The sequence below is a fragment of the Gavia stellata genome, chromosome 15, assembly GCF_030936135.1.
Source record: "Gavia stellata isolate bGavSte3 chromosome 15, bGavSte3.hap2, whole genome shotgun sequence".
Classification (NCBI taxonomy): domain Eukaryota; kingdom Metazoa; phylum Chordata; class Aves; order Gaviiformes; family Gaviidae; genus Gavia; species Gavia stellata.
In genome coordinates, this window is record NC_082608.1 from 1,244,198 (window position 1) to 1,250,763 (window position 6,566).

Below are 6,566 nucleotides of genomic sequence, written 5' to 3' on the forward strand. Positions count from 1 at the left end.
ATCTCTGCTCGCCCCAAGTCGTGCTGCGTCCTCTGCCTTTGTCAGGCTCTCGGCCCTGCAGCCCCTCGCTGGGGGGGCACCTACTTACCCCAGGGCTTATTATGGCATAACTGAACTTTTCTCTTTAAAATTGCTGGTCTTGGCTTTCAGCCTGAGAGCGCTGCCTGCGCGGGGTCTGGGCTGGGGGCAGAGATGTTCTCCCTGCTCCGGTCTGCCTTGAGGGCTGCGCTTGCAGGGCTGTGTGCCCACGGAGGGGCTGCGGGATGGGGGCAAGTAATTTTTTTATTTATTTTTGAAATGTGTTAGCAGAAAGTCAGCAGGACGGCGTGGCCGTGTGTCCAGCCAAACCTTCCCCCCCTCCCCGGACCCGACGCTGCAGCCAGGGTGAAGAGCTGCTCCTTGTTGCGGAGGCCAGAGGAAAGCGTTTGAGAAGGAGAGGTGAACGGTGCTGAGCCGTGGTGGTGGAGCAGGACCCAACGGCTCATGGGCTTGCTCCAGCCTTCCCAGTGTGCTCCAGCCTTCCCAGTGTGCTCCGGTGGGGCCGTGGGCCGGTGCGCAGCAGTGCTGAGCGGAGGATGCTGTGGGGGGGAGTTCAAGCTCACCTGGAGCGTGGCCTTCTGCTCCTCTGGGTGCAAATCCTTCCTGCCCAGCACCTTCTCTGGAGCTGAGCTCCGGGGCAGAAAGCTGCTGCCTCCCATCTCTTCCCAGCTCTGCGAGGGAGGGAGAAAGGCACGCAGCTTTTCCAGGGGGGTTTTCCTTCCAGCTTGGCCAGGACGGGAATAAAGAGGCACAGTGGAGTGGGTTGGTTCAGGAAAATCATACTACCAAGGGGAAGATGTCTTCCTCCTCCCAGGGAAGAGCGAGGTGGGTCGGGTCTGCGTGGGGCTGGAGGGCACTGGTGGGTGGGCCGGGCTGGCAGGGTGGGCTCCCCGCGGAGCAGAGGGGCCCCTTCCCGCAGAACGGGGAGGAAGGGCGAAGGAAAAGGAAGGGTGACCTTCAGGAGCCCGTCGGGGCCACGGCGGCTCTGCAAACCCACCTCCTGCGGCCGCCTCCCTCCCACCTCCGGCCCGGCCTGCCCCAGCACCGGGCTGGTGGCAAAACCATTGCTGTGACTCGGATTCGAACCGAGGTTGCTGCGGCCACAACGCAGAGTACTGACCACTATACGATCACAGCCGCCGAGCGGGGGGCCCCACGCTGCCGCTCCTCTCCTCCGGCCTCGTCCTCCTCGGGGAGCCCCGGGGGGACAGCGGAGGTCTTCCAGCCGCCCCTACGGCACCCCGCTCGCCCAGGGCACAGCCCTGTGTCAGGGTCGGTCCCCGGCGGGAGGATGGCCCAGCCCGCGGCCCCACGTCGGAGCTGGTGCTGGGCGCGGGTCTCCGGAACAGCACGTTCGACCCCACTGCTGCCGGGTTCTTTTTTCCCGGGCTGCTGGGACCGGCACCCGCAGCCCCGGCCGGGCTCTCCTCCTCCTCTGCCTCCTCGCCCGGGCTTTTGGCTGTCGCCGGAGGATAAACCCGGCGTTTGTGCCTGCCGGGGCAGGGCAGGGGTCCTGGTGCTGCTCCTCCTCGGGGAAGAGGCCCTCGGCTGCGGTGGCCTTGTTGGGGCGGTGTGGAAGAGGTCAGAGCAGGGCCCCGTGTCGTCCCTCCGGTGACGCGGTGAAGCGGGGTCCTGGCTGCCTGTCCCCAACGTCCCCCCAGCCCCCAAACACGAGCCTGGATAGCTCAGCTGGGAGAGCATCAGACTTTTAATCTGAGGGTCCAGGGTTCAAGCCCCTGTTCAGGCGAAGGCTTTATCCTTTAGGAGCTCATGGGCAGAAGCAGCACCTCTTCCTGCTGGGACAAGTCCCTCACGGGACAGATGAGATGGGGATGAATGAAGCTGGGGACTGTCTCCCCTGCTCCCTTCCTCACTGAAAGGTGTTCAGGTGCCCAAACCGAGCAGCTTCCTCAGAGGTTGGGTTCCAGCTGGCACCTCCTTTTTCTGCGTGATGACTCCACGAAGATGAGTGATGACCTCCACGAAGATGATGAAGGAACCGTGATGACTCCACAAAGAGTGATGACTCCACAAAGATGAGTGATGACGTCCACGAAGATGATGAAAGAACCGGGGCATCTCTCCTAGGAGGGAAGCCACCTCTTCTCAGTGGTGCCCAGCGCCAGGACCAGAGGCAATGGGCACAAACTGGAACACAGGAGGTTCCCCCTGAACATCAGGAGACACTTTTTCACCGTGAGGGTGACCGAGCACTGGCACAGCTTGCCCGGGGAGGCTGTGGAGCCTCCATCCTTGGAGGTATCCAGAAGTTGCCTGGAGACGGTCCTGGGCGACCGGCTCTGGGTGGCCCTGCTTGAGCAAGAGGTTGGACCAGATGACCTCCTGAAGTGCCTCCAACCTCAGCCAGTCTGTGATTCTGCTGCCTGTCACCCCAACCTCACGCCAGCCAAAGCAAACCCTTGCGTCGTTTTAAGGGAAGATGGTTCATGTGAGAGCAGAGGCTGCGGTGACCCGTGGGGCCACCACACTGCTTCAGCCAAGCCCTGAATTGCACTGTATACATGTATGTACACTTTAGATTATTTTTGTAAAACAGAAACTCTTTTAACAGAAAATTGAATAATTTTGGATGAAAAACATCCCCTTTGGAGTTTTGACACTTTTCAACCTGAACGTACATCAGTTACTCAAGCACAGTACATTATTCTTCAGGTAAGCTTAGTGGCCTTATGCCCCAAACTGCCTTTCTGGGGGATAAAAAAAAAATGAGGTATGGAGAAATTATGTATTTCCTTGTGTTTCTGCTTCTCAGCTGTGTAAAAGTGGGACAGGTACTTCTGCTGCTAAAGGACAACTTCTCTAGATGTTGGTCTTCTCTTCCTTCTGTATTATCTTTAGAAGGGAAAATGCATTTTGAGCTTTCTCTGAGTAAAGAAATATGTGTTTTCAGTAAAAGAGTAAAGGAAGATCGGAGGAGTGTGAAGTTGTGCAAGTAGTGCCTTATAAACTGCAACTCCTAAAAGTAAACACGTCATGAATTAACTCTCCATTTCTTGCTATGGATAAAGTATGAAAGAAAAAATAATTTATTTTATGCAATAAAAAAGCTTCCCTTTCCCCTTCCCAGGCACAAGCCCTGCAGACACCTGAGCCGATCTGCCTGGGCGCTGCCAGCCCTCTGCTACTTTCACTTACCCCCGCGGCGGTGAATAAATTGAGACCCACTGCTCGGGTAGTGTCTTCTTCACCAGCTGAGCCCCGAGTGTGACCCGTGCGATACTTTATGCAGGTAGTTGTAATTCCATTTTTGAAAACCGCCGTCCAGAGTTAGTTCTGCACAGCTGTCAGGAGAGGGCACCAAGACCAAGCAAACAGGGTGTCTCCATGGTCTGAAGGCTCCTGAAGAGTAAAGGCAATAGTTTAAAACGCTTCCTCAAGCTGAAGCATCTCCTGGTGCACCCCAGAAATCTCCACCTGCCTCTTGGTGCCCATGAGACCTCTGGTTCCCAGACCCACAGTGTGTCAGGGTCGTCCCTCAGCACTGGACGGGTTTTGCCTCTTCCGTGAGAGCATCCCTGGAGGTGCTGCAGCCGAAATCCCGCGGCTTCCATCAGGTTGATCTTCCGTCTTCTTCAGGTGGTCGCTGTGGCAGATCCTTCCTACCCTGAAGGGCTGGAGGGAGCTCTCTTGGCTCTCCGGAGCTGAGCCTGGGGCAGAAAGCTGCTGCCTCCCACCTTCTCCAGCTCTGTGGGGTGGCCACAGCATCTTCTGGTCCCCTTTTTGCAGAACTGGTGAGGGAAAGGTGGAAAGCTGGGTGCTTTCCTCTAAATTCTCAAGCTTTGCCTGGAAAATGGAGAAGCTGGAGGGCTTTCCCAGAGCATGGGGAAGCTGTCACTGCAGTCCTACCGGAAAGACCCTGCGCAGTGACTACAGGTTGGGAAATAATTGTAGGAGCGAGTCCGGTGACTCCTCGGAGCAGAGAGCACATCCGAGCTGTGGCTCCCTCCTAGGGCATGGCACCTTTGCAAACCAACCTCCTTGCAGATGCTTCCCTTGCATCTTCAAAGTGGCCTTTTCGTGCACGAGGCGATTGGCAAAACCATTGCTGTGACTCGGATTCGAACCGAGGTTGCTGCGGCCACAACGCAGAGTACTGACCACTATACGATCACAGCAGAAGAAGTCCTGCCACACGCTGGGACCACGGCAAGGAGAGCGCCTGCACCGTCCCCTCCCCTGGCACGGAGAACCCTGCACAGCCCGGCGAACAAAACCACATTATTTTATTAAGGCAGCTAGAAATGGACTTGTGTGCGGCTGCTCGGAGGCTCAGCAGTCTGGACCGGAGCCCTAAATTGTGCAAAACGCTGGCAATGCCGGGATGGCAGCTGGGGACCGAGGTGGCTGCAAAGGACAGCGCTGTCGAGGGGATATTGTGCCATGGGGGCATCATGCAGCGTGGGCATCATGCTATAATACAGCAAATTCAGAGCTATAATAGTTTCAGCTACATCTAAGTTGTACAAGATGTGCATAATGAAGTAACTTTATAGCATCATCAGTGCGTGATACAACAGGGTTGTGGCAATTCAGTTTAAAATACAACAAATGGCACGAGGATTTCCATGGAGTGATGCTGTGGGAAGGCCTTGGGCAGGGAGGTGCAGGTAACCCGGGATGTCCCCGGGGCCCCTCATCTAACATCCAACATCCCCAGGGCCCCGCTGCCACCTCCCCGCCAGGCCATGGTCCCTGCAGAGAAATCCTTCCCTGGCAGCATCGCTCAGCACGGGGGAGCCCAGGGCAGGCGGTGGGGTTGGGCTGAGCCTCTTGGCTGGGCTCAGCTTTGCGGAGCTCCTTGGTTTGGAGTCTTGTCCTCCACGCTCGTGTCTCCAGGGTTTGTGTTGACACTGAGGTCTGCCTTTCAGCCCTTGGTTTTCTCCCAAAACTGCTCCAACTGCTTCTGTGACACTTGTAATCCTCCCCCCATCCCATTTTTGCCTCTTGGTAGCCCGGTTGATGGGGTGTGTTGGTCAGCGCTGCCCACCCTTTTCTCCTCTAGGCTTTTTGCTCCTGCCTGGTTTGGAGAGGAAATCTCATTTGGGGAATTTTCTGTCCTTTCAGCCACTTTATGACTGGGTCTGCACCACAGAGGTGTGAGCGGGTGGTATGAGGTGGTCCGGGGTTGAAATTGGTCAAGAGAGATGTATCCAATGCCAGTTTGATCCCCTTTTCCTTTGCTTTCTCCTCCCTTGGGCACACCAAAACGGCCTCACATCTGGTGAGGATGGGGAGGGCCAGGAGTTTGTTCTCCCAGAGCCATCCTGCCCCTGCCTTTCTCTCCCCTACTGATGCTTGCAGGCCCCCGAAACACCCCAGGGACCCAAACAGGGACATCCAAATGGTCCTACGTGCCCTGTGTTGGGACCACCCTGTGTACATCCCACTCTGCCAAGGTGGGGGAGGTGGTTGAGAGTCCCATGTTCTTCATCTCTATGTTAAAATACAACTTTTGTATTAATTATTGATGAAAGAAATACCGTTATGTTACTCCCAACCTTACACCTTCGACAGGATTCTTTGGTGACTCCAGAGTTGCTTTTGCTGTTTCCAGCCCCGGCGCAGATTGGGCTCAGCGCTGGTGGAGAGGGAAGGACACGGTGGGGGTGACAGCTCCCTGTTCCACGTCCCGGGCAGCCGGCAGCCCCCCGGGTACCATCCCACCACCTTCCTCCTCCCATCCCTCTATGGGCCACAGGATATGCAGTCGGTGAGCTCTGGTGCTCCCAAGCCCTGCATGGATGCCAGGGCCCCCATATGCCCATCGGGTCCCTCACCCCACTCCATCAGCCCCTTCCTGAGTCCCAGAGCCCCTGTGGGCATCTCTGCTCAGCCTCGAGCCCCAGAGCCACATGTGCCCCACGGAAATGTACACGGCACTGGGAGCCCATCCTGGCTCCACACACCAGCTGGGAAGAGGGAATGCAGCCACCCAGAAGAGAGGTGGAGACAGGATTTAATAGGAATATAGAAGAGACAGAGATGAGGGGTCTTCCCATCCCTGGGAGGGCTTGGGACCACGTTTACAGACTTCCCCATCATATTCACGTGTCTTCTGTTCTGCCAGAAGTCCAGATACCTTTCCCTTGGATCCCGAAGAGTCATCTGCTGCCCAATGCTGCGTCATTAAGGAGGAAGAGTTTGGTTTTATTGTGCAGGAAGGAGGGTGCAGAAATGTTATGTGCTCCGTTCAGGCTGGGTAGTATGGGATCTGCTTCTCCTGGCATTTCTATACTTTCTATGATGGGACACAGACCCTGGCATCTAAGGCAACGACAAGGTCCCATGTACAGGCAGTCAGCCTGAGGACGGGTCGGGCAATGGATGAGACTTTGGAGCAAACAGGCATTGACCCACAGGGCAAGGTGTATTGGTGTCTAGTTAGAAAACACCGGAGGAATCCTTTTCTCTTTGGCCACCCATAACTTTCTGGTCCCACCTAGAAATCCTACTGGAGTGTCCAACAGCTGGTGCTTGGATGGCAGGGTGTCTCATCCCGAGCCTGA

At 56.4% G+C, this 6,566-nt stretch overlaps 3 non-coding genes across 3 annotated transcripts; 1 reads left to right on the forward strand and 2 right to left on the reverse strand.

Moving 5' to 3' along the window:
* Nucleotides 1–1,104: 1,104 nt before the first annotated feature.
* TRNAH-GUG (transfer RNA histidin (anticodon GUG)) lies at nt 1,105–1,176 on the reverse strand. Its single transcript has one exon. It is a non-coding gene; the product is annotated as a tRNA-His (tRNA).
* Nucleotides 1,177–1,713: 537 nt separating this feature from the next.
* On the forward strand, nt 1,714–1,786 carry TRNAK-UUU (transfer RNA lysine (anticodon UUU)). The gene has a single exon. It is a non-coding gene; the product is annotated as a tRNA-Lys (tRNA).
* A 2,317-nt stretch (nt 1,787–4,103) lies between these two features.
* Nucleotides 4,104–4,175, reverse strand: TRNAH-GUG (transfer RNA histidin (anticodon GUG)). The gene has a single exon. It is a non-coding gene; the product is annotated as a tRNA-His (tRNA).
* Between the last annotated feature and the right edge of the window lie 2,391 nt (nt 4,176–6,566).